The sequence below is a fragment of the Halichoerus grypus genome, chromosome 10 (assembly GCF_964656455.1).
Source record: "Halichoerus grypus chromosome 10, mHalGry1.hap1.1, whole genome shotgun sequence".
NCBI classification, from domain to species: Eukaryota; Metazoa; Chordata; class Mammalia; order Carnivora; family Phocidae; genus Halichoerus; species Halichoerus grypus.
The window spans coordinates 23,478,132-23,506,126 of NC_135721.1; the positions used below are offsets into that span (position 1 = coordinate 23,478,132).

General features: G+C 43.1%; 1 protein-coding gene across 1 annotated transcript in view; it reads right to left on the reverse strand.

The window, feature by feature from the left end:
• The window catches only part of ALK (ALK receptor tyrosine kinase), a 676,339-nt gene that overhangs the window by 485,419 nt on the left and 162,925 nt on the right, over window positions 1–27,995 (reverse strand). The gene's annotated exons all lie outside the window — the stretch shown is intronic.

Sequence of the window (27,995 nt, forward strand, 5' to 3'; positions counted from 1 at the left end):
ACAATCGGGGGTCGGGGGGGGAGGACTGAGCTACTAGTAGATTGAATTGATCTCAGCACCTCAGTGCACACTTTCTACCAAGGCCGCCAAATCTAAGAAGTCTGAATCTTGTGACCAACGCCCCTGCCAAACATCTCTGGGTGACGAACTAGAAGCCAGGCTACTTAATGGCTTGGTCTAATAGCTCTATTCAAAGTCTATTCTGCCTATACGAATTTGTACAACTTTATAGAGAACTCCAATTCATCTCATCCAGTTAATGCCTCCACTCCACTTTATGTTCAGACTTGTTGCTTCCTCTAAGGTTGTTTGCTTGGGTTATTATTGCCTTATCAATGAGAGGGCTGAAATTGCACTCAGAAGTTATGAGATTTTGACAATTACGTACTTTTCAGGGACAAAAACAGCTAGGTGATGGGATTTCCCACAGCCAGCAGTCCAGGGAGCCACAAAGGATTAACGCTCTGATTTGCATGACAGAAAGAAGGGTTGAGAGAAAAGGAGCAAAAGTAGCATTATTCCTTTCCTTAACAGTACCTCAAGTGGGTTTGGTGTGTTGAAAAGTAATTACAATATATCTACAAATCAAATGAACACAGGTTACATGCTCTTATGCAGTTCTTCCCAGAAAATCCCCAACTCAATCACTGTTTGCTAATGTTTTATGGGGCAGGGAAAGCTTCTCCTGTTAAAGAAGGAACAGCTTTTCTGTTAAAGTTGAGAATCAGCCCTGTTTCGTAGACAGATGTGTAGCAAGACTGAGTGTGGGGAAAAGGGAAGGAAGGGGACTAGCATTTCTTCTGCAGCTTCCATGGGCCAGGCACTTATGCTGGGCTCTTAACCCACATAATCCCACATGATATTCACAGTGACTCTCTGAGATAAGCATTACTACTCCATTTTACAGATGCAACAACTGAGGCTCAGAAGAGCAAATGATGGAATCAGGAGCTGAACCCCGGTCTGCCTAGTATCAAAAGGCCACGCTTGGGCGCCTGGGTGGCTCAGTTGGTTGAGCGACTGCCTTCGGCTCAGGTCATGATCCTGGAGTCCCAGGATCGAGTCCCGCATCGGGCTCCCTGCTCGGCGGGGAGTCTGCTTCTCCCTCTGACCCTCCTCCCTCTCATGCTCTCTGTCTCTCATTCTCTCTCTCTCAAATAAATAAATTAAAAAAATCTTTAAAAAAAAAAAAAAAAAAAAGGCCACGCTCCACCATGGGCGGGCTGGTTTACTACTCAAACATAACTCTTAAGCCACCTGGAGAGACTCGGTGAAGAGAATGAGTAGGAAGAAGAGAAAAAACAGGAAGCAGCAGTAGAAGCCTTTTTCCTGCCTGTCTGCTTTGTAGTTTCTTCCAGATCCCCTCCCCCAGCAGCCCTATTCTCCTGCCTCTGACCCCTCATTAGTCTCAATCCCTCTTCACATGCTTTGGGGAAATAACTGTGCTGGGTGACCACGGCAGCCTTGTGTCTCTAGGACCCTCCGCTGTTTTGTCTGCTGGTGCCTTACTTGGGATCACGCAACCCCTGCTGCTAGAACAGGATAGGTATTCTACGGTCACCTTCCTGAAGGAGACATCCTTATCTCTGCCTTCCAAAGATTTGAGTTGGAAGTGCTGGCTCCTGAGTACCTAGAAGGGGTTTTTGACTTTTCTCCTCCATCTGATCCAAAGAAATCAAAATTGAATTGGTTGGTGCCCACATCCATCTTTCTGGTAACATTTTCTACATATGGCTCAGGGGACATGGGCTGAAAGGGGTCAAGAGCTCTGCTAATAAGTTTCAGAGAGAAGCTGTCTCATGTCACCCTCATGCCAGCTCTGTATTACAGATGGGCAATGGGGCTGAGAGACATCAGGCCCCAAACCACACAGGTCTACTTGGGGGGCAGGACTTGGGTTTATTAGACTTTAAAAAAAGTAATAATATGAATTGAACACATATGGACCAGACACTATGCTAAACACTTTAAACAAGTGACTATATTCACTTCCCATAACAACCTTGTGAATGGTACCATTATTGGTCCTCATTTTGCAGCCAGGGAAATCGAGGCTGAGGGAAGTTAGACTCCTGGACTGTGGCCACATGGCCAGTAGGTGGGAGACCAGAGTCAAGAGGCCAGGTTAGCCTGATGCTACAGCCCACGCTCCTCCCTCCACCCTTCTGGACCCCCACAAACCAGTGCAGGGGTCCTGCAGCTCTCTACTGGGCTTCGGGCCCTCACGGGAGCATGGCTAAGGCCAGGGGTCACCACTGAGCATGCTCCAGAACAGAGCAACAGTGTGAGGGCTCTCGGACAGCCAAACCCCTGCAATGACCTCCGTGCGGATAACAATCTGCCTTTCTAGGTCTGAGTCATCAACATAGCTCAAATTTTAAGTAGTTTTGAAGCAGGAGGAAGATCAAGCCTAGGCAATATTTCCCTGCTTCCAAGTGAGCTCATGTTTCTTCACCACACGGTTTGGGCATGGTACTAACTTCTTCCTAAATGAGAAGCACCAAATGGATGGCGCTTGACTTCAGGAAGCATTTATGAATCTGTGCGTGGGCACAGAATGGCAGATGACTTCTAATATGGATAAGGGCCAGGTTATATATTGAGGGATAAAAAATATCTGAAATCATTAAAAGAAAGGGCTCTGAGGGCTGAGTCATGGCCCAGCAAGGAGCCACGGGCGTCACTGTGGGTCATCCCTAAAATAAGCTTAAAGCATTTTCTGTCCCAAAATGCCAATAAATTGTTGGGCATCTTCAAAGAGGAATAATGGAGAAAATGCAGAAATATGGATTCTGCCCTTACAGGAACTCCTAGAATTCTTGCCAGGAGGCTGGGCTTACATGGTTCCCAGAGGGAGACAGGTAGTAATTTGCTGCATGTGGGGGCAACCAAAAGGATGGGCCTCCTCACTCGAAAAAGTAAAGACCAAGAAAACTACAGCCCACATAGATGAAGTTGTTTTTGCCAAAATCTGAAGGATGAGATAGATATGAGTTCTAGCCAAAGTTCACAGAATATGCATAAATTTAAAATATAAAGAAGAAAGTACTTCTCCATCTAACAAGTGCAGGGAAGAGGCTATTTCCTTTATGCCCTCTCTTGGCCCCGTCCTCACCCTCGGTGGTGAAGGGGGCTTCCAGCACAGAGAAGTAGAGGTGCCATGAGATGCAATCCATTGAAGCAAGAGAATGGCTTGGTTTTGGGGGGGCTTCCTTCTGAACACGTGACAATCCAGAGTGAAATGGGCCTCATCAGCACATATGTATGGGGTGAAGGGGTGAAATAAGACCTGCTAGCTCTAGAAGAGTGCATCCTGGACCCTGGGAAGAGGGGTGGGAAGGAAAGGAGAGGGGGAAAGCAGGAGAAGGAACCTTCCAGGTGCCCAAATGAGGCTGGCCCGTGATGGCCAAGACCACCGGAGGAGGAAAAAGCACAGAAATGCACTCTGGACTGAGGGCATTATTGGTTGGCTACAGGTAAGATTGTCTTTTTCTGGTGGTATCCTGAGCCCTTTCTAGGCACCACAGGCTGTCCAGGCAGAGTGGAACCCCCAACCTCTCGAGGCTCCTCTGTCCACCCCAGATGCCGGGTCCATCACTGTAGTAACTCCCTTGCAGACAAACACAACCCCTCTGCCTCCTTCCTCCTTCCCGAGTGTCGTGAGCAGCTGAGTGTGGTGGTGGGTGAGGAAGGGAGCCCCAGGAGAGGAGGCACACACCATGATGCCGACAAGTCTGGCTTCGAATCCCTGACAACACACCTCAAGAGGACCCTCAGTTCTCCCCAGGAGTCCTCCTGCATTCACGGACTAGATCAGTGCGCCCTCCCCCTCTCCAGCACCACTTAGCCCTCAAGCCTCTAATTCCCACGTTCTGGCCACATTCTCAGCCAGTTGCCTTGTTTCTCATTCCACTGAGAAAAGAGAAGCACACCTACCAACTCTGGTATCAGTTCCTGTATACACCACTTCCTCCTGTGACAATGGACATAGTGTCTACACTCGGAGGCGGTGACAGCCTTCCCCCACGCAGGCGCTCATCTGCTCTCCTCCGGGAACCTGCTGCTGCAGAGTCCCCCTTCTCCTGTCTTCCACAATCTCCCCCTATACCAAGTCAATTTCATCTGTAGCCAACATATGGCATCTTTAAAGAAAAAACTTTCCTGACCTCCACACTCTTCTTCAGCCACTGTCCCGCTGTTCTGTTCTCCTCTACAGCTCAGTCTCTTAAAAGATGTGTCCATGCTCTGGTCTCCACTTTCTCCTTCCCCTTTTCTCTTTAACTTAATAAAATCAAGACTGTCTTCACTACCCCAGGCCAAGCTGCTGAGACAATGGACAGTCTTGGTCCTTCTCCTACTATGCCTCTCAGCAGCACATGAGCCCGCTGACCTCTCCCTGTTTCTTGGATTTCTCACATCCTGGTGACCTCATGGTTCTTGGCTGCCACAGTCCTCACCTCCTACTCCACTGGCAGGTCCTCTCTACTGTCTTTTGCCAGATCCTCCCCATTTTCTAGGCTGAAAACAAAAAAATAAACAAACAAAAAACCAAAACCAAACCAAACCAAAACAAAACCCCCACCAAAACCAAAGAAACAAAACCAACCCCCCCCCAAAAAAAACCCCAAAAAAGCCCCACAACCACTCTCAACTTTCCAGCAGCACTGTCCAGGAGATTTCATGCTGAATATAGAATTTCATCACAGTGGTTTTACCCAGCTGACAGTGATCAATGACCATGAATTTCAAGTGACCCCAGGACACTAGACTGTTCTTGGACCTCACTGGAGGCTCTTGGCCAATGAACAAGGAATTTGTTTTAGCCAAGCACTTGCATACTTATAAACTCATTCTCTCCTATCCAAAGTGCTGATTTCTAATTCTGACTTGCATGACCACCACAAAACCCTGTTCCTAAAGCTTTAAAAACTGTGACTTTTCTTCCTTATAGAATTCCTCAGTGAATTTCTCCTTGCATGACAAGTAAATATGCTCAGCATTTTTTTTTTTTTTTTTAACACTGGTGGTCAGGGGATGGGGGTATCATTGTTTTATTATTTGACAGTTGTTGAAAGTTGGGGAGCTTGGGCCTTTTCTCTTCTCCATCTAAACTCACTCCCAAAGTGATCTCATCCAGTTTCATACCTTTAAATACAACCTATATACTAACACTACTAAATTTATAGCTCCTGGCCCAACTTCCCTAAACAGCAACGTATATATCCAACTGCCAGGCTGAAATCTCCATTTTATTGCCTGATAAGTATCTCAAACTTAACATGTGCAAAACTAAACACTTGTCCTCCACTTAAACTCAGGTGTTCCCATTTCAGAAAGTGATGACAATCCTCTTCCAGTTGCTTAGGGCAAACCCAGGAGGAATCCTTGACTTCTTTCTTTTCCCACCCTCACATCAATTCATCAACAGATCTTGCTGGCTCTCCCTGAATTTTACCCCTTCCATTTCTCTCCCACCTCCTTTCATCCTGATGACTGCTGTACAAACTCCCAACCAGCCTCCTGCTTCTACGATTATCCACTCTCAGGGTGTTTTCCACAGAGCACTCAGATGGTCCCTTCACACCTGAAATGGCTTTCACATGGCCTATGCCGTGGCCTAGCCCTTGATGGCCCCACATGATCTGGCCCCTGGTTCCCTCTCTGACCTCATTTCCAGCCATGTTTCCCCTTGCCTGGGAAGCTCCAGTCTTACAGGCCTCCTTGCCAACCTCAAACTCACCCAGCAAACCCCCACCTCAGGGCCTTTACATGGGTGGTTCTCTCAGCCTGGAAAGCTCCTCCTTCCCAGAGGCACATCGCCATTCCCTCTCTCCACCCAGGTCTCTGCCCAAAGGTCACCTCCTCAGAAAGATCTTCCTGATCAACCTGCCAGAAACAGCAGTCCCTGTAAACCACTCACTATCCCCTTGATCTGCAGTTAGGATTTCTTATAGTTACGTCCACTTGTTTATTGTGTGTCTCCTGCACCAGTCACGGATACATCCCCATGCCTGGCACATAGTAAGCGCTTAGTAAATATTTGTCAAATGCATGAAACCAGAGCCCTCGAGAAAAGTATTAACTCTGGCGCTCACTAGCTGCTGGACTTCATGCTAATCACATACTCTGTGGCACCTCCATGTCCCCAAAATGATAAGACCAAGAATAATGCATGTTCTACCAACCCTCAGGGTTTTGTAAGGGCCAGATGAGCTAACGTGGGCATGATCTACTCTTTAAATATAATTTATGCCACTCTTGAAGTTTTGTGCCTCTCTCTGCTTCAGAATCCAAAATGAATGGGCGTCTTGGTTCCTTTTCTATGTCCGGGGATCTCAGATACAATGTCCAGAAATTAAAAGTGCTCCCAAAGAGCTGTTTCTGTATTATTCACCAGTTAATTATTAACTCTACCAACTGTCCACAAACTCTACTACCCCAGATCCAGTCAACTGCCAATATCTTTATTTCCAGTCTTTATTTTACATGTCTCGCTGTGTGTCTATTTATTCCTAAGCCAATGTATATAATATAGTAAATACATCATACTCACCTCAGTATAAATAATAAAGAGCTATTTGTGTGTGATGGTTATTTATATAAATGCCCTGGGTTCACTAGCAAGCATGTTTTACAAACCTACATCAATAAAATGTAAAAATGCTTCTATTCTAAATACTCCTTGGAACCGTTCCTGCCTTGCCCCATACACGTTTTACTTATTTATTTCCCTTCCGACACTAAAGCAATCAGTGACACGCTGCCAGTGTTCTTCCCTTATTTGAAAACACACTTAATAATGCATTCTTTTGCAATGATTTTGTGTCACACAAAGCAAAGCTTAATGTGGTCAAATAAATAGTGGTCCTAACGTTGAATGGTGGTAGTGAGCAGACACAGCAAGGCTGGGCACACACGGCAGGCCGCCCAAGGGAGCGGATTCCGTATTCACCGGGCTGAGCCCGCACCTGCTCAGCCAAAGAAACCCTCCCAGTGAATTTGCATGTCTACTGGAGTCAGCGGTGATGGTGGAGTTGTAACAGGCAGTTCATCTAGTCTGAACAACAGAGACGTGATTTTCAGAGAAAAGACAGAGAGAGATGTGCAGATGTGTCCTTTGTCCTAAACACACAGACCCCCCACACCTTCGCTAGGCTGGAGAATGAGGGGGTTGAATCAGCTGTTCACGAAGGTCCTCTCCAGTTCACACATAGCTGATTCGCCACGGTTTGCTTTCACATTTCCTTCCAGCTGGCTCATTCAGAGAGGGGCTCTTAGTGTCAGGGGTGGAATGCGAATGGAACTCAACGGCCCCCATTCCACCTTGTCTTTCTCCAAGCTCCACCCCCACTCCACCAGGAAGCTTTGCGCTCTTTCTTCGCAGCTCAGATCCTGAAGCAAAAATTATCTCCCATAATAGTCTCTTGTACTATTGAAAGCCATAGTTTCAACACATGTGTTTTGTCTCTCCCCAAACCCAAAAGGATTCGGGTATAACTGCTGAGTTCATTCAGCGGTGAACCACTTTTATCAGTTGGGAAAAGCAGGCATTAAGGAATATTGAGGGAATATAAAGGAAATTATGAGGCTGGTCCCTGCCCTTGAGGAGATGGATTACCTGCAGGGTACACAAGACCCACACCAAAAAGGCATCACAAAGGGGTTTCTGCAAAAATGGCTAAAATGTGTAAAGTTGAAGCCTTCATGCTTCTGCTACTATGTACTTTCTCGGCTGTATTTCCCACTCAATCCTTTCGCATTCTATGGTCTCTAAGACACATGTCTTCAAGCTTTTGCCTAAATTGATCTCTGTCTAGAACATCCTTCCTTAACCACTTCTTTCCTAAACCCTGCCCTTCCTTAAAGGTTGAAACCAAATCCCTCCCTCTCTGAGGTTCCCCATCTTCCCTGAGCTTGAGCCCCATCAAAGCAGTTGAGCTGGGATTCAGAATGGACCAACACAAAACTCACCTGAGGGCACCTGGGTGGCTCAGTTGGTTAGGCATCTGCCTTCAGCTCAGGTCATGATCTCGAGGTCCTGGGATCGAGCCCCACGTCGGGCTCCCTGCTCAGTGGGGAGTCTGCTTCTCCCTCTCCTCTGCCCCTCCCCCCGGCTCATGCATGCTCTCTCTCTCAAATAAATAAATAAAATCTTTAAAAAAAAAAAAACTCAACTGGTCCCTCCTGCCTCATTGACCACCAAGACTTACTGCCATTCAGGATAGTGGCGTTTAGATCCTTTATCAAATGTTGCTCAAATTACCTTGGTTGTTCATGACAACAGAGGATAATATGTTAATTTCACTCACAGATCTCAAGCTCACAGATTTAGAAGAAATTAGGGAAACCTTCTCATAGGGGCTATTGTTCGGTCTCATGTAGGACATTCTTCCTAGGGTCAAGATCAGGGTCAAATCAGGGGCATAGTCCCCAGGTAGCTCCCAATCAGTTGGGATACCATGTTTATGTGCCACCCTAATTCACGGCCAAAGCCAAATAATGAAGGCACTGTGACATCTGATGCTGCCCCTTCAGAATTTGTGTTCTAAGCTGCTACATTTTGACCTATCTAGAGATGACCTCAGTGTCCCAAGCAAGTGTTCATGACTGGCCTGTGAGCCCTGCAGTGCCTTCTCTTGTCCTACAATCTCTGTTCCAAGGATAGTTGGTCACTTGTCCCACCTGTCTATCCAGGGTGGACTCACTGGCTTTCGGTAACAGAAGAAGACCAACTGGCATTTATACTATTCCACAAGGGCAGCAGAGAGGGTATCATTCTCCAGGTAGCCTGATTCTTCACTCACGCATGTTCATGAGCACGTGCGCGTGCACACACACACACACACACCAGCCTGACAGGGCAACATGATTATCTGTTCCAGGTCCATTTCTGTGGCTTGCTCGTATTCTACTCTTTATGAAATTTGCTGCACTATGATCTCAAGCCTATTTTCTTCCCCCCAAAATACATTGAGTAGAATAATAATCAAAAGGAAGACTTTGAACTGCCACCAGGCCTTTCATCTTGTGATCTCAGAGAGCTTTACCAGGCACTGAATAATTAATGTACTGCAAGTGACACAAAGACCAGGCAGCCTGGAAAACCAAGTCCATCAATGAGAGACCTTGTGGAATGAGGGGGTGCCCATAGGGACAAAGACCAACCAGTGGGCCCAGTAGTCCCTGGGTGGGTTGAACAAGAAGCTACAAACTATCCAGGACAAATTGGCTCTTCTCTTGACCTGATGTTTCAAGCTGGGAAGGGACAGTTTCCCGGGTAACCTCTGGAGAGGGCATGGCCCCCTTTCACAAGAAGAAGTGAGATCCAGCACAAGAGAGAGGATTTTTTTTTAATTTAAAAAAATTATATTTATTTATTTGAGAGAGAGAAAGTGTGAAGGGAGGAGCAGAGGGAGAGGGAGAAAAACAGACTCCACTGAGCGTGGAGCCCAACGCAGGGCTCGATCTCACAACCCTGAGATCATGACCTGAGCTGAAATCGAGAGTCAGACGCTTAACCGACTGAGCCAAGTAGGCACCCCCAGGAGAGTGGATATTAACTACTTACACAATCACCATGATTTTTGACTCACTGATGCCTTTTGGAGTCAATCATCTCATCATCCTGAAAACAGTCCTGTTAGTTACCCCTTTTTACAGATGAGAAGATTCAGGCTCAGAAAACAACTTCCCTATGCAAGGTCACATAGCTAGTATCAGGTTAGAACATAGGACTGAGGACCCCTGATATATGGACTAACCAGAAATGCCATTCTCCAACACAGACTCCTGCAGATGATGTTGACTGCCCTGGAGAACAGCGACATCAAGTTAAACACAGCGGAAAGATTGATCAGATCGCAGATGCCTGCGGCATTCTCCTGAGGATGACAGATTCCCTTCAGGTCAACCAGGAATGTGACCTAGAAACACACACCTTCAGTCCAGGGCCTCAAGCTGCACCTGCACTGTTTCCATGGCAACCACGACCAGGTCTGATGCTTGGCCCTTGAGATGGGCCTTGGTTGGTCCAGGGAGAGGATGCTTGGGATGGGGGAAGGAGAGGGGCAGAACACTTTCTACTAATTTCCAGTCTTTTCAATCTCTTTATCTACTTGTTACCCTCTCATTTCAGGAAAGAGTCTATCCTCCAGGAAACTGCACTTCAAATACCTTTTCTCAGAACAAAGACCTCTCACCCATGGCTGGACCCATTTCCAGAGAATGGAAGCAGAATGCCTGAACAAGCTGGTGTGCTAAATAGAGACCCAGGTTTCTGGGAGCAGTGATGTTACTGTGTGACCTTGGGTAAGCTACTTAACCTTTTTGAAGCTTTGTTTCTCTGCATATAAAACAGAAGTCATCATGCTTTTCCATCCAACTTTAGGGATGCTCTGAGAATTAATGAGACAGTATATACAAAGCCCTCAGGCTCTTTTGAAGAAAGACACACTAGAAATCCTTGGGCTGTTACCAAGGGACATTGTCATGATGACACATTTTAAAACATATTTCACCTGTACTACTAAAATAAACTCAGCTTATATTAAAACAGATAGGCCAATAGCCTAATTTGCTTCTCCCTGTTCTGATGCTGCACTTCTTTTTGGCTTCCATTCATCTCACACTGAGAACAACCATGGTCAGTGTTACCCTTGACCCCTGTGCAGACACCCAGGGTGAGAGTCGGGAAGGGCTCTAAAGACCATTTGTCTATGTCTTCCCATCACATACACGAGGAAGCTGAAACACAGGAAAGGCCAACGGTTTACCCAGGGTCATCTCACTAGTGAAAAATCAAGAATCTGATCTTTTGACCCTTCATTCTGTGTCTCACCCAACCATAGGAGAAGGTAATAAAGAAAGAAGGAGGGGAAAGAAATAGGGGGACAGATACTTTTGCTCTTTAAACCTTTAAACTACTGTTCTGTACAGTACTCTGGGATGAAAAAGAAACTAAGGAAAAAACCAATACTTCGTGTATATACCGATTATGCATGCCAGCCCCATACTGGGTGCTCTACAACCGTTGTCCCATATAAATCCTACAATTTTCTGAATGGGGGATTATTATCCTCATTTACAATGAGGGACCTGATGCTCACAGAAATTAAGTAACTTGCCCAAGGTCCTGGAGTGAAAAAGAACGGAACTAAGATTAATTCATTCAATGAATATTTATTGAGCATCTCCTATGTGCCAAACTCTGCCCTTGGCAGATAGGATGCATTAGTGAGCAGAATTAGATGTTACCCTCTTAGAGCTTATAGGCTGAGGAGCTTAGAGTGTGGTGGGGCAGCAGACAGCAGTCCAACCACCTCACAAATCCTTGTAATGTCTCAACATTGACATGTGTTGTGAAGGAGAGATACATGGCCCTATGAGAATGTGTAAAAGAGAGGCTAGATTTCAGCCTTAAGGAAGGGAAGGATTGCCTAAGAAATCGATGCTTGAGCTGGGGACCTAAAGTGGACGAGCAGAGTTAGCCAGTTAAAGGGAGTGGGACGGGGAGGGAGGCCAGAATGGGAAGGGATCTGTTCGAGCCCAAGTCTGTCTCAGTCCAGAGTATCTGGTCCTTATTTGCCATAAGAGGTTAGGTGTTACTGAGGACCCCTGCCATAAGGACCAACCAGCAATGCCACAGTCTAATTCGGAACCTCTTGGAGATGATGTTGATTGTCCTGGAGAACAGGGACATTGAGTTACACACAGAAGAGGGATTGATGAGATCACAGATATCTGCAGCATTTTCCTAACTGAGGGCAAGGCTTCCTTCAGGTCAACCAGGAAGGTCACTTAGAAACATATGCTTTCAGTCCAGGCAGCTGGTTCTCCATGACCTGAAGCTCAGCCAGCTCTCCATGGAGACCACCATCAGGCCTGATGCCTTTCCCATAGATGGGGCTTTGGCTGGACCAGGGGAAGGACGCATAGGGTGAACTTTATCAGAGGCGTGGCAGTCTGATGGAGGACATGCTGAGGAGGAAACCCTAGGGAATTAGACCCACAGAATCTAAGCACAGTGCCATATACCAAAGGGAAGGGCTGGGCCCTGGTGTCTGGATTCCAGGCCTTATCCCTACAGGAAGCTTGGCCAATAGGCTGAGCTTCAGAGCAAAAGCAGAAGGATCACCAAGAGGACAGAGTAGTCCTGCCAGTGGGGAAGAGTCATTCTGTGGCAGTTCCAGGTGACCTTCCTGGTTGACCTTTCTCTGGAAAAGCAAAGGGATGACCCTGCCCCTGGAACACTGTCGCAGCCCTCTAGCTCCTGGTGATAAACCTGTGTTTGCTTCCCCCCCTCCCTCCCCCCACCAGGGCCCAGGCCAACATAACCAGAGTCTTTCTTTCTCACCACCACATTTTATTTTGCTTGAAATATTAGGTGAAGAGAGAAGCGGGGGCAGCAGGAAGAAAGGGAAAAGGGGAGGGAGGAAGGAGAGGGAAGAGCCGGTGAAGAGACTAACAATGAGGAGTGAGCAGAAACAAAGAGAAGAAAGGGTGCAGAGGGAGAAGGGAAATCATCTGATATTTTTCACCATTTGGAAGTTACCGAGAGAAAGTTATTCAAAGTACCACTGTAAAAAGGCCATAAAACACCTTGGAGAAAACATGAAAGTCATGCCGCTGCCATACAGATGAGCACCCTGGAATTAGCTGCCAGAGAAATGTCGTGAAAGAGGAAATTCAATGGCCCACGCGGCTGCCTCCACCCTCTCTCCCTCCCGGCTCCCACCCCCTCCGAACTTCCTGGCTCGGAAAGCACAGGCAGGAATTTGGAGCCAGCAAGTGTGAAGGAATGTCGGAGCTGCTATTTGCCTTCATGAAGCACATCTTGAGTGCATCTATTAGAAATATATTTTAAAATACACTTTCAGTTTCACTACAGAAAATCCGAAAAAGTCAGGAAGTTCTAAGGAAGAAAAGAAGCCTGGCTCTTACCCTCAGCACCCAGAAACCTGTGTTGACACTTTATGGTATGTTATTCTGGGACTCGGTTTTCACGCACTGGGTTTTCACACTTCGAGCCTTTGGCTTAAGGTCTGTTGAGAAGGGCAGGAGAGATTTTTCTCTCCACCCATGAGATCTCTGTTTGCAGGGCTGAGAGAAGTCATTCTCTGGAACCACCTGGGGGGGCCAACCCCAGGGGGCTAACACCTTGAAGCACAAATGCTAAAACCATGGAAACTCAAGAGGCTCTCAGCCCAGAGCATGGGCCTACAGCCAAAGGCAACACTGGCTTGGACGGAGTCAGCAGGAAGGCGAGGGCTTGCCCTGGGCAGAGTTGGGAGCAGCTGCGAGGTGAATGCAGAGAGACCAGGGGAGGCAGGTGCCCTGCTGCGCACCCTCAGCGTCACTGGGCAGAGGGGCGAGGCACTTCTGCTCTGGCAGATGCCTTAAAGAAGTCACAAGAACCACAGACTATAGAAAACGTGTGATGTCCGTGCTCGAACCTAAGTAATAGACGTGGTACATTGATTTCATGGCTTGGGAAAGATTTAAAACTACGTGGAATTTAAAAAAAAAAAAAAAGTGGACTTCTATCCCAATCTCAAAGGGACAGCCAATGACGGCAAACTGGAGATGGGGTCCTATCTCTCTGTGGCCAGTGGCACTCAACAAATGTATGGCAGCTCTTAAAAGCCCCTTCGTTGGCATTCAAGCCTGTGATCCTCACAATGGTCTTGTAAGATAATAAAAAATAATGCCAACTTACAGAGGAGGAAAATGAAAATCAAATGCTTCCTAACCTTTTTTTTTTTTTTTTTAATTATTTATTTGACACAGAGAGAGAGGGAACACAAGCAGGGGGAGCGGAAGAGGGAGAAATAGGCTTCCCGCGGAGCAAGGAGCCCGATGTGGGGCTCCATCCCAGGACCCTGGGACCATGACCCAAGCTGAAGGCAGACACTTAACGACTGAGCCACCCAGGCGCCCCTGCTTCCTAACCTTTTTACACATCATGACACACAGAGAAAATGATATTTATATGGCTCACTGGGGCACACAGAAGAGGCACCAGCAGTTAGAGGCAAGTGGTCCAAGGGCTTCAGCGTCTCCTCCTCTGACTCAGCATCCCTGAATGCTGGGGGCTCAACAGTTTGGTATCTCTGCACAGCTGCTGGCTATTGGCAGCACATGCATGACCATGGCACTGCTGGGGAAGGAAGCTCCGGGCCGAGAGATGCGGCCAGAAGTCATGTTGTGAGAAGAACAGAGAATGCCATCACTCTGCACCTTGTCCCCGGGACATTTCAGAGCAGCAACAGAGCTGTTAGCCACAGAGGAATCCTGGGGCTTACTCTGCAGTCAGGAAAAGAACAGGTGCGTCCAACACTCTGTCATCACCACACAAAGCAGGTGATTCAAGTGAATAAGGATCTTGAAGTTGGATCTGATGGGACCATAGAAAGTTCCGTTCAAGCATTTATAACTGGTGAGATGCTTCAAAAAAAAAAAAAAAAAAACTAGAAGGTAAACTCAGTTCCTTTCTCTACTCTGGGAAATTCAGAAAATAATTTCACAGGATGGTTACTGAATGGCCAAAAAGTAATGATTACAAATGACGGAGTTAACTGCTGTATGTGGCCTCATCTGTCATCATTCCAGAGCCTTATGAGGAGCCTCATCAGGATTAGGGGCTCATCATGACCGATGCTATTTGCCGACCAAGACAGCTTGGCTCCATCCCTTGCCCCTTCAATCATAGGGGCAGGAGGAACCTTCTAAGGTTTGAGCATAAACCCTGAGAAATTGCTTTCGGCAATGACTCCGGGAGTGGCTTCCAAGATAATGGAGTCTTTTTCTGCAAGTGATAGTCTATCTCCACCAAACCTCCCAGGTCTTGCTGTCACTGGGGAGTTCGGGCAGCACCAGGACATGATGGTGGCCAGTACCAGGTGTGTGAGAAACTAACCTTCTAGCCTAAGTGAATGTCATACTCAATACAGCTAGTTTACACTCATTCAGTGTCTACACAACATCAAACCCCTGGATGGAAAATGAAAATATTTCCTCAGTTCTCTGAATATATCCAGATGCTAACCAAAGATTTCCATTTTTGTCAAGGTAATGTGCGTGCCCTGTATCAATCCAGCCCACGAGAAGCAGTCAGGACTGAGCATTAGAAATATTTGGAGCAGGTGAATGGAACATGAGCTAACTGGATACTACTACTTAGATCACTTATAACTGTGTATAAAGAGTAAGCCTGACTTCTAGGGAGGTTCTGTCAGTGACTGGAAAGGGTGTTGTAGGAAGGTGAAGTCAATCCCCTGCTAATAGCTCACGCTCAGCAACGATCAGCAGTGGGTGGGGAGGAGAGACATCACTTTTCCCTGGGCCTTGCACACAGGATAAACCTCTCCCCCTCCCTTTTTATTTTTATTTTTTTTGTACAGGACACCCAGAGACTTCTGGAATACTCACATCCATGAATACTGCTGCAGTGTATTATTACTCCTATAAAATGCATTTGCCACAATATGCAGAAAACAACAAATCATTCGCTAAGCGACTGGGGACCACACCCAGCCTAATAGTGTGAGACTTTCAATTTCTTATCTCAGCAAAATGACAATTTATTACATATCCTAGAGTTTGGAATCACTTGCAAATCGTGGAAACTGTGACTATTTCGTCTGCCACTACTGAGAAGTTGCCGCAGTCAGAATATGAAAGTGAAGGAATACAACCAGATACAAAAGTCACCTTTCCAGGTCCACTGGGGTTCTCTGGGGGGGGAATACTCAGGTTCCAGACTCTGCAATGGGCAGCGGGGAGGAAAAAAACTGTTTATCACACAAGCCAGAAGATTTATCCGTGGCTTCCCCACTTCCCACGTCTGTAGATGTGTGCAGTTTTCCCGTCCAAGGTACATAGCAATTATAGCCACAATCGGTTTAACTCACCCTTGAGGTGAAAAGGCTTGAGGAAGTCATGTTTGTAGGTTGCTAATTGTTAGGGGGGCCCCAAAGATAAAGACATTGAGATCCTTACTCTCTGGAGTGGGTATAAGCGGAGCAGATGTAAGACCAACAGAGAAAGGCTCTGGAATGTGATGCAGTGTGCTGGCAAGAGCAAGAAGGAAGCTACAAGTGAGCAGAAGGACATCCACCCCCAGAGCAAATAGGAGAGAGTGTGACTCCAAAGAGAAACACACACATTTGGCTGGTGGGGCCCCTGTTCTGCGGGGGGCCGGGGGGCACTGAAGAAGAGTGACCTCCCTGGGCTCCCGGGAAGTCATTCAGGGAATACGAGCAGCATCAGGGAAGAGAAAACCTGAGGTCACCCTACGGAATGAAATGACAGTCAGAGCTTCCTCCCATTTGAATTATCCTTGTTTAGAGAGATATGTGGTAGGGGAGGAGGGTTTATAAAAGGGGCTCAAAATGAAATTAGGAAGAGGAGGCCAAATGGGGAATCCGGATGGTGCCATATTATCTTGGAGTTTAGATCCTGGGCTTAGACACGAGGCTGACCTGAAATCAACTCACAGCTCCAACACCTACTACTACCGGGGTGACCTCAGCCTCGCTATTGGACTTCTCTAAGCTCCAATGTCCTTGTCTGTGATGTGGGGACAGTAATAGAACCAACATTATGCACCTGCCTTGAAGATGCCACGACAGAGTGCTTCTGAGCCGCTTGGCACAATATCTAGCATACAGTATGTGTTCAGTAAATGTTATTTATAGCACCATAAATAATAATGTATTATTATTATTATTATAAATAAAGGGAATGCTGGACAAATTTTGTGCCCAGGAATTAAGAGATTTGAGTTCTGAAATTTCAGGGAAGAGTCCATACCATCCCTCTGAGGGAGAACAAGAGTTTTGTGGGCAGCAGAGATAGACCTGGAATCCAGACACAGCCACGGGGGTGGTTGTTTTCAGGGCTGTGTAGACAATGACAAGAGGGGCTGAAGGGGCTGCCCCAGGAAAAAGTGGCCATGGGAGCCTGAGCGTGCAGATTGGCCAATATCAGAGAAGCCGGCCATAGAGGCCTGAGCTCGGAGTTCTGATGCTTACAAAGGTGGAGAGTGCTAGATACATTTCAGTCTGGGAGCCAGTAAAGCACAAATTAGGTTACCAAGGCAAGAACTCGGGCACGGAAAAACAAGTTAAATACCCAGTTAGGAGGGAGATGTGGAGAACACGCAGAGGAACAGGACCCAGACCTAACACTGGGCCCAGGTGTCAGCCTCCCTCTCACCCTGTCCCAGACTCAGTGACTCACCGAGTCATCTGTGCTCTTTATATTCACTCCCCTCGTCCACATTCAAGCCCAGACGAAAGGTGCTGCAGACAATCTCTATCACCACCTGGAAACGCTGAGCAATCATGGAGATTTCACATTGTGCCAGAGATAGGAGGATGGCTAATGTGTCCAGATTTTTTTTAATGGGAAAAAGGAATGGAGTTCGGGGACCTTATTAGACTTGTAAGCTTAATAATGGTCTCTGGCATAATTCTAAAATGGACAATTAACCAGATGGCTTGGAAACCTTTAGAAACATACACTGATCATAGGGAGATAAAACTAGTTCAGTAGGAATAAGACAGGATCACACTAAGGATAATATAATTACTAGCAAAAGAGTAACACAGTCCCCCTCACCCCCACCAAAAAGCAAAATAAGTACAAAACAAAGACCCCTGTAAAATAAATAGATCCTGATCTCACTCTTTCCCCACTACACCCTCCCACACATACTCACATGCAGAAATTCAAATGGCTAATAAATATTGGACAAAAATTCAACTCCAATAGTAATCAAAAGGAAGCAAATTAAAATACCAAGATGTGGGGCACCTGGGTGGCTCAGTTGGTTAAGCCTCTGCCTTCAGCTCCAGTCATGATCCCAGGGTCCCGGGATTGAGTCCCACATCTGGCTCCTTGCTCAGCGGGGAGCCTGCTTCTCCCTATGCCCCTTCCCACCCTGCTCGTGCTCTCTCTCTCCTCTCCCCTCTCTCTCTCAAATAAATAAGTAAAATCTTTCATAAAAAAACCCACCAAAATACTACTTTTCACTGAATTAGAAGATATTTTTAAATTAGAAGATATTTTTAATTATCTGAATTAGAAGATATTTTTAAATAATTTTTAATAATGTAGCTGGTTTAAATTCATTTAAATTAATTTAAAATAGATGTCAAAATGATCATGCTCAGCAAGGATGAGGGGCAATGAGACAGATAATTTTATACACCCTTGGTAGGAGTATAAATTATAAATGTGATTGTTATTTGTAACGATAATGTTATGATAGCTAACAATGAGTGCTTACCGTGTGTAAAGCTGTATAAATATGCATCATTTTATTTATCACAGCAACCCTATGAAATAGATATTGACATCCTTGTTTTGCATATGAAGAAATTAAGAGGATATTTTCAAATTCCGATGCTCACACGTCAACTGTTGGAGAATGCGTGGGGAGAGGATGAGAGAAGGGAAAATGTCCTACAGGTGACTCCAGTCTGGGCATGACTATCTCTCTGCTGAGAATAACAAAACTGCACCACGCTGGAAGTAAGTGTAGATAAGCAATTTTGGTAATATTTAGAACCTTATGAGTGTGCACACCACTGACTTTGATTCTATTCTAAGAAAATATGTTATAAAAAATGTTTGTGAACAACTACATTCCACAGTGATTTTATAACAGTAAATGTTATCTCAATTGGAAACAGATTATCTAGCATTAGGTGGAATTATTAAGAAAATAATATTAGTGGTAATAGTAATAATAATAACTTTTATTGCTTGTTGATTACGTGCCAGGTATTAGTTTAAGCTTTACTTGAATTCCCATATATTCCTTATAGAAACTTGAAAAGATAGTGATTATAATTACCCTGTTTTGCAAGTAAGGAAACTGAGCCACAGAAAAGTAATTTGCCCGGGATCACAGACTAACCCACAGCAGCATCAGGACTAGAACCCACACAATCTTACTCCAGAGTATTCACTATTAATCATCAAACTCTATATATTTAATTGATTTCCATGATAGACTATTATGGAGCCATTAGAGGTAATGTTTTCAAAGAGTTGTTCATAACGTAGGGAAATATTTATATATGCTTGGAAAATTGCATATATAGTATGATCTCAGCTATGTAAAAAATATACAAAGAAAACGCCTGAAAGGAAAACACCAATTAACAGTAATTGTCTTTGAATGGTCTGGTCATGAGTCATTTATTTTCTTCTTTACACTTTTCCAAGTATTTCTAATTTACTGAAATAAGTATGAGTCTTTTTTTTTTTTTTTTTAAATCCAGGGTGGAAAAAAAAAAGGAAATCATACTCAGGCCAAATTATTTTATTAAAATTATTTCCTTTTTGACAATGTATTTTAAAATTTGACTAAGGAAGGGAAAAAGGAAGGGGGGAAAATCGGAGGGGGAGATGAACCATGAGAGACTATGGACTCCAAGAAACAAACTGAGAGTTTTAGAGGGGTGGGGGATGGGTTAGCCGGGTGATGGGTATTAAGGAGGGCACGTATTGCATGGAGCACTGGGTATTATATGCAAACAATGAATCATGGAACACTACATCAAAAACTAATGATGTAATGTATGGTGACTAACATAATAAAATTTAGGGACCCCTGGGTGGCTCAGTCAGTTAAACGGCTGCCTTCGGCTCAGGTCATGATTCCAGGGTCCTGGGATCGAGTTCCGCATCGGGCTCCCTGCTCAGTGGGGAGCCTGCTTCTCCCTCTTCCTCCCCCACTGCCTGTACTCGCTCTCTCTCTCTCTGACAAATAAATAAATAAAATCTTTAAAAAAAATTAAATTAAATTTTAAAAAAAAGAAAGAAATGATATCATCAAAATAATAAATAAATAAATAAACTACTGAGGAAAAAAAACTAGTGATGTACTGTATGGTGACTAACGTAACATAATAAAATAAAATAAATAAAAAATAAAAAGCAAAAAAATAAAAATAAAATAAAATTTGACTAAGTAACTTATATTTAGTACATTAAGGGAACACATTTAACATAAAATGTCTACAATTGTTTATTAATGGAACAGTTCTTCCTGTATTAAGTCAATAAAAGAGGACCAAGATTAAGGTTTATCCACTCTTGAATTTCTGCTCCCTTTACCCCATTATCTAACACAGTGTCTTATGCAGTGTTAACTTTTGGCAAATATTTGCAAAATGAGTGACCTTATCTTGTTTAACACTTTTTAAAAAATCAGTAAGACATGGAAGAATTCCTTACTGAATTTGTAGTGATAATTGGTGCAACAGGAAAGAGTCAAAATTTGAAATTATCTAAGCCAAATTCAGATGAAATGTAATATTCATTAAACTTTCAAAAGTATCAACTGTTTATGTATCAAAAGTCTTAAAATAAGTTACTCACTAATTTGCTGACGTGATTCTAAAAACCACCCAATGAAATACCTAAGAATGTGCACAAAGACTTAGCCCCAGTGATGCTCCAGGTAACACCTAAAGATTAAAAACAATTAGATCTGTAACGGTACATGATAGGTTGAATATACTGTGGGCATCCTTAAAATAGAATATCATCTAGTAAAAGGATGTTGTAGGAATTTATTTATTGATGTAGATATTTTCGTGAAGATAAAACAGTATGATCCTACTTTGTTTAAAATACATAACTGGTAAATAGCCAGAGATAAATGCATAGAACACAGACTGGAAGGCTATACAGTCAAATGTTAGCAGCAGATTATCTTTGCATGGTGTAATTATGGGCAGCTTTGTATTTATTATGCTCCATCAAATTTTTTTAAATGTAAAAATATCTTCTATACAACTATAGAATGTGTTTTGGGGTACTGGTGCTGATTTTACAACATTTCACATAAAAAAAAGGTGGGGGGGCTCTGCATGTATGATTGCCCTAAGCTCTTACATAGCTAGCAATACTGTATGGCAGCTAAAAAGACGCTAATTCCAGTCTTAAGTGACACCACTAGTGGCAAAACCTCCAGACTATAAGCTGCAGTGACTCCCTTGGGCTCTGCAGTGGACCAGCACATTGATAATACTGCATTCACTTCTTGCATTATTTTAGTAAAAGAACTGACAAACCAGGGAGTCCAGAGCAAAACAAGCAGTGGCAGGGATATCTGCCATGAGTGAGGTTTGCCTGGAAAAGAAGAGTCTACTGGGAGACGTTCCATCTACCATCCTTCCCAACTTGGTGTCTGTTTTCTTTTACATAATCCTCCCTGTGTCTCTACCACCAGGAGACATCCTGGGCTAGTTCCCCAGAATAACACTATGTTATTGGAGGGTGGGAAATGGTAGAGCTGGAGTTGGAGTGAGGCTGGAGGAACAGGAGGGTCATGGCAAGAGTAACTGAGCTAAAGTATGAAGGAGAAAGACAAGCACAAGAATGCAAGCCTGGTGGGCCTACTGAGAGCCTCAAAACCCTGCTCTGGCATGGGAGGAGTCGAGAAGCAGAGAGATGGCTGGCAATGGCAAGGAAGCTTTCACAGTATCTTTTAAAGTGGCTCAGGTCAGGGAGGAGCTCATGTTATATTATACTCATCCATTTACTCATCATATACTAGCAGAGCACTTGGGCACTGCAGACATACAACTGAGTTTCACACCCAAATGACCTTGGCCGTCACGGAGATTGGAGCCTGTGTCAAAAGAAGAACATCTGGTCCAGTGAAGATGGCAAAGTAGGAGGGCCCTAAGCTCACCTTGTCCCACAGATATACCTACATAACACCCATATCAGTGTAAATAACCCAGAAAATGAAGACTGGCAGAACAGACTCTCCACAGCTACATGTAGAGAAGAGGCCACATCTAAGAGTGTCGGAAGGGCAGAGAGAAGGTCAGGAGCCAGATGGACCCACGGGACTGTCCATAGAATGGAGGGATGCTGTGGGCATAGAGAGGGGAAAAAAACAGACCTTCACCCCAGGCACCCCAGGCAAGGGGATCCCACATGGGAAATACAAATCCCTATAACATTTGGGGACCAGCAGGGCCAAATTTCATGAGTTCTTACAATCAGCAGTGCTTAATACCTGGAACTTTCAAAATCAGCTGGCTCCACTCTGGGAGAGCTGGGAGGGCAAGAGGAAACTGAGTCCCCACCCTTAAAGAGATAGCACAATAAAGAACCCCACTGAGATACAGCATGGAAGTAGCAGTTTGAAAAATGCCTGGGGTATATGGGAGGAAGCTTTATTAACTAATCTCAGAGCATGTGCTAGAGGGGCAGGGATCATTGGGAGACTTCCCCAGGAATAAAAGAGCTGTCAGGGACCATTTCCTCCCCCCGTGTCACAGCTCAGACACACAGACACCTGCAGGAACCAGCGTGGTGCCAACACTTACTACCTAACTTGATAACAGCACACCCCACACCCTCCAGCCAACCCTCTGCTCCAGATCTCCTCCTACAGCAGACCTACATGAGCTTTGATAACATTGCTGTGCCACCCCTGCATTCACCTATTTACCTGTCCCCTCCAATAAACCCTTGGCTGTAGCCCATGCAAAGCAGTGCCACAGCTTGGCAATGTGCAAGCAGCCCCCAAAAGGGGCCGGCACCACTCCAAAGAGACTCCTGCCCTGGGGGAGAGGAGAAAATAACCACACACCCAGTCAGACTGTAACCCCCAGTAGTGGGCTGGGGGCAGACATCTGATCTGACTGCAGGCCCCACCCACCAATGGAAGCTTCTCAGGGGACAACACAGGGGAAGCTCCCTGCAGTTTGGTGCTACAGCATCTCTGTCAAACACTTGTCTGACTCAACTTAAGTCCAAGGTGGGCCCAGACTGGCCCAATAACAACACAGGGACCAAACTCTGCCCACAAAAGGCAAAGACAGCCATTGCAGATGACTGGACTGAAGGCAAAAGCAGCTCATCCACAACAGTAGGATGCACAAAAGACATACAGGAGAAACCCCTGAAGTGCCAAGTTCTGGTGAACAGGGAGCATTGAACTTCAGGGCACTACAGGACCTCTTCTTCATAAGACCACTACTTTCAAGAGCAGGAGACATCGCTGACTTTCCTAATACGTAGAAACAGACACAGAGACTTAGACAAAATGAGCAGACAGAGCACTATGTACCAAATGAAAGAAAAGGACAAAATCACAGGAAGAGACCTAAACAAAATGGAGATAAATCATTTGTCTGATAGAGAATTTAAAGTAATGGTCATAAATATACTCAATGGACCTGAGAAAAGAGTGGAGGACCTCAGTAAGACCCTTAACAAAGAGACAGAAAACATAAAAAAGAACCAATCAGAAATGAAGAACTCAATAAGTGAAATTAAAAATGCACTAGATGAAATAAATAGTAGACTAGAGGAAACAGAAGAACTGATCAGTGACCTGGAGGACAGAATAATGGAAAGCAATCAAGCTAAACCAGAGAGAGAAAAAAATAATAATAAATAAAAATAGACTTAGGGGACATGTGCACTATAGGGATCCCAGAAAAAGAAGAGAGAAAGGCAGCAGAAAACTTATTTGAAGAAATAATGGTGGAAAACTTCCCAAACCTGGAGAAGGAAATAGAAATAGTATACAAATCTAATGGTGTCCACAAATCAAAAAATGGTAATAGAAATGCAAAAAATAAAGAGAAAAGAATCCAAATATACCACTAAAGAAAGCCAACAAACCATGACAGAAAAGAGTAAGAGAAGAAAGTAACTACAAAAACAATCACAAAACAAGTAACAAGATGGCAATAAATACATACCTGCCAATAATTACTTTAAATGTAAATGGATTAAACACTCCAGTCAAAAGACATAGGGTGATGGAATGGATCTATACAATCTATACACTGCCTACAAGAGACTCATTTCAAACCTAAAGACATCAGATATGCAGATTGAAAGTGAAGGGATGGAAAATTATTTGTCATGCAAATGGAGGTGAAAAGAGAGCCAGAATAGCAATACTTATATCAGACAAAATTGACTTTAAAACAGAGACTGTAACAAGAGACAAAGAAGGACACTATATAATCATAAAGGGAACAATCTATCAAGAAGATATAACAACTGTAAATTTTTATGCACCCAATGTGGGAGCACCCAAATACATAAAGTAGCTAATAACAAACAGAAAGGAAATAATAGTAACACAATAATATGGGACTTTAATGTCCTACTTATATCAATGGATAGATCATTGAACAGAAAATAAACAAGAAAACAGTAGCTTTGAATGACACATTGGACCAGGTGGATCTATCAGATATATTCAGAACATTCCATCCTAAAACAGCAGAATACACATTCAAAAGCACATGGAACAGAATAGATCACATATTAGATCACAAAACAGGTCTCAACAAATTCAAAAAAATAAAGTTATACCATGCATCTTTTCCAACCACAACACTATTAAAGTAGAAATCAACCATAAGAAAAAAATCTGGAAAGAACACAAATACATGGAGGTTAAATAACATGCTACTGAGCAGTGAATGGGTTAACCAATAAATCAAAAAGGAAATAAAAAAACACATGGAGACAAATGAAAACAAAAACACAACAGTCCAAAGTCTTTGGGATGCAGCAAAAACCGTTCTAAAAGGAAAGTTTATAGCAATACAGGCCCACCTCAAGAAGCAAGAAAAATCTCAAATAAATAACCTAACCTTACACCGAAAGGATCTAGTAAAAGAAGAATCAACAGACCCCAAAACAATACAAGGAAGGAAATAATAAAGATTAGGGCAGAAATAAATAAAATAGAAACTAAAAAACAATAGAACTAATTAATGAAACCAGAAGCTGGTTCTTTGAAAAGATCACCAAAATTGATAAACCTTCAGCCAGACCCATCCAAAAAAAAAAGCAAGAGAGAGAAAGGACTCAAATAAACAAAATCAGAAATGAAAGAGGATAAATAACAACCAACACCACAGAAATACAAAAGATTATAAGAGATTATGAAAAATTATATGCCAACAAATTGGACAACCTAGAAGAAATGGATAAATTACTAGAAACATATAACCTCCCAAAACTGATTCAGGAAGAAATAAAAAACTTGAACGGATTTATTACTGGCAATGAAATTGAATCAGTAATCAAAAAACTACTGACAAACAAAAATCCAGGATATACAACTTCTCAGGTGATTTCTTACCAAATATTTAAAGAAGAGTTAATACCTATTCTTCTCAAACTATTCCAAAAAAAAAGGAGGAAAGCTTCCAAATTCATTCTATGAAGCCAGCATTACCCTGATACAAAAACCAGATAAAGACACTACAAAAAAAAAAGAGAGAGAGAGAGAACAACAAGCCAATATCTCTGATGAACACAGATTCAAAAATCTTCTTTTTTTTTTTTTTTTTTTAAGATTTTATTTATTTATTTGAGAGAGAGAGTGAGAGAGAGAGCACAAGAGGGGGGAGCGGGAGAGGGAGAAGCAGACTCCCTGCTGAGCAGGTAGCCCGATGCGGGACTCGATCCTGGGACCCCGGGATCATGACCTGAGCCAAAGGCAGTCGCTTAACCAACTGAGCCACCCAGGCGCCCTGATTCAAAAATCTTCAACAAAATATTAGCAAACCAAATCCAACAGTACATTAAACACATCATTCACTATGATCAAGTAGAATTTATTCCTGGGATGCATGGGTGGTTCAATATTTGCAAATCAGTCAATGCGATACATCACATCAACAAGAAAAAGGATAAAAACCATATGATCATTTCAATAGATGCAGAAAAAGCATCTGACAAAGCACAACATCCACTCATGATAAAAACCTTCAACAAAGTATGCTTAGGGGGAACATACCTCAAAGTAATAAGGGCCATATATGAAAAACCTGTGGTTACCATCATACTCACTAGTGAAAAGCTGAGAGTATTCCCCCTAAAATCAGGAAAAAAGACAAGGATGTCCACTCTCACCACTTTTATTCAAAATAGTACCGGAAGTCCTAGCCACAGCAATCAGAAAAGAAAAGAAATGAAAGGCATCCAAATTGGCAAGGAAGAAGTAGAACTCTCACTATTTGCAGATGACATGATAGTATATAGAAAAAACCCCAAAGACTCCACCAAAAAACTACTAGAACGAATAAATGAATTCAGTAAAATTGCAGGATACAAAATCAATGTACAGAAATCTGTTATATTCCTATACACTAATAATAAAGCAATAGAAAGTAAAATTAACAAAGCCATCCCATTTACAATTGCATCAAAAACAATAAAATATCAAGGAATAAACTTAACCAAAGAGGTGAAAGACCTGTACTCTGAAAACTATAAAACACTGATGAAAGAAATTCAGGATGACACAAAGAAATGGAAAGATATTCCATGCTCATAAGTTGAAAGAATATTGTTAAAATATCTATACTACCCAAAGCAATCTACACATTTAATGAAATTTCTATCAAAATACCAACAGCATTTTTCACAGCACTAGAACAAACAATTCTAAAATTTGTATGGAACCACGAAAGACCCTAAATAGCCAAAGCAATCTTGAAAAAGAAAAATGAAACTGGAGGTATCATAATTCCAGACTTCTAGCTATATTACAAAGTGGTAGTAATTAGTACAGTACTGACATAAAAATAAACATATAGATCAATGGAATAGAATGGAAAACCCAGAAATAAACTCACAATTATATAGTCAATTAATCTTTCACAAAGAGGAATAAAGACACAATAGAAAAAAAACAGTCCCTTCAACAAATGGTGTTAGCTACATGCAAAAGATTGAAACTGGACCACTTTCTTATACAATAGAGAAAAATAAACTTAAAATGGATTAAGGACTTAAGTATGAGACCTGAAACCATAAAAATCCTAGAAGAGAGCACAGGCAGGAATTTCTCTGACATTGGATGTAGCAATATTTTTCTAGATATGTCTCCTGAGGCAAGGGAAACAAAAGCAAAAATGAACTATTGGGACTACAACAAAATAAAAATCTTCTGCACAGATAAGGAAACAATCAACAAAACTAAAAGACCGCCTACTGAATGGTAGAAGATATTTGCCAATGACATATCCAATAAAGGGTTAGAATCCAAAATATATAAAGAACTTATACAACTCAACACCAAAAACCCAAATAATCCAATTAAAAATAGGCAGAAGACATGAACAGACATTTCTCCAAAGAAGACATATAGATGACCAAGAGACACATAAGGAGATGCTCAACATCACTAATCATATGAGAAATGCAAATCAAAACCACAATGAGATATCTCCTCACACCTGTCAGAGTGACTAAAATCAAAAACACAAGAAACAACATGCATTGGTGAGGAGGTGGATAAAAAGGAACCCTCTTGCACTGTTGGTGGGAATGCAAACTGGTGCAGCCACTGTGGAAAACAGTATGGAGGTTCCTTAAAAAAATTAAAAATAGAACTACCACATGATCCAGTAATTCCACTACTGGGTATTTACACAAAAAATATGAAAAAACTAATTCAAAAGGATATATGCACCCTTATGTTTACTGCTTCATTATTTATAATAACCAAATTATGGAAGCAGCCAAAGTATCCATTGATAGATGAATGGATAAAGAAGATGTGAGATAGATAGATAGATATAATGGAATAATATTCAGCCATAAAAAAGAATGCAATCTTGCCATTTGCAACAACATGGATGGGTCTAGAGAGTATAATGCTAAGTGAAACAAGTCAGAGAAAGACAAATACCATATGATTTCACTCATATGTAGAGAAACAAAACAAACGAACACAGAAAAAAAAAGAGAGAGAGAGAGAAACCAAGAAATAGATTCTTAACTATAGAGAACAAATTGACGGTTGCCAAAGGGGAGGTGGGTGGGGGGATGGGTGAAATAGGTGAAGGGGATTAAGGGTACACTCATCATGATGATCATCAAGTAATGCATAGAATTGTTGAATCACTATATTGTACATCTGAAACTAATATAACACTGTATATTAACTACACTAGAATTAAATTTTTTTTAAAAAAAGA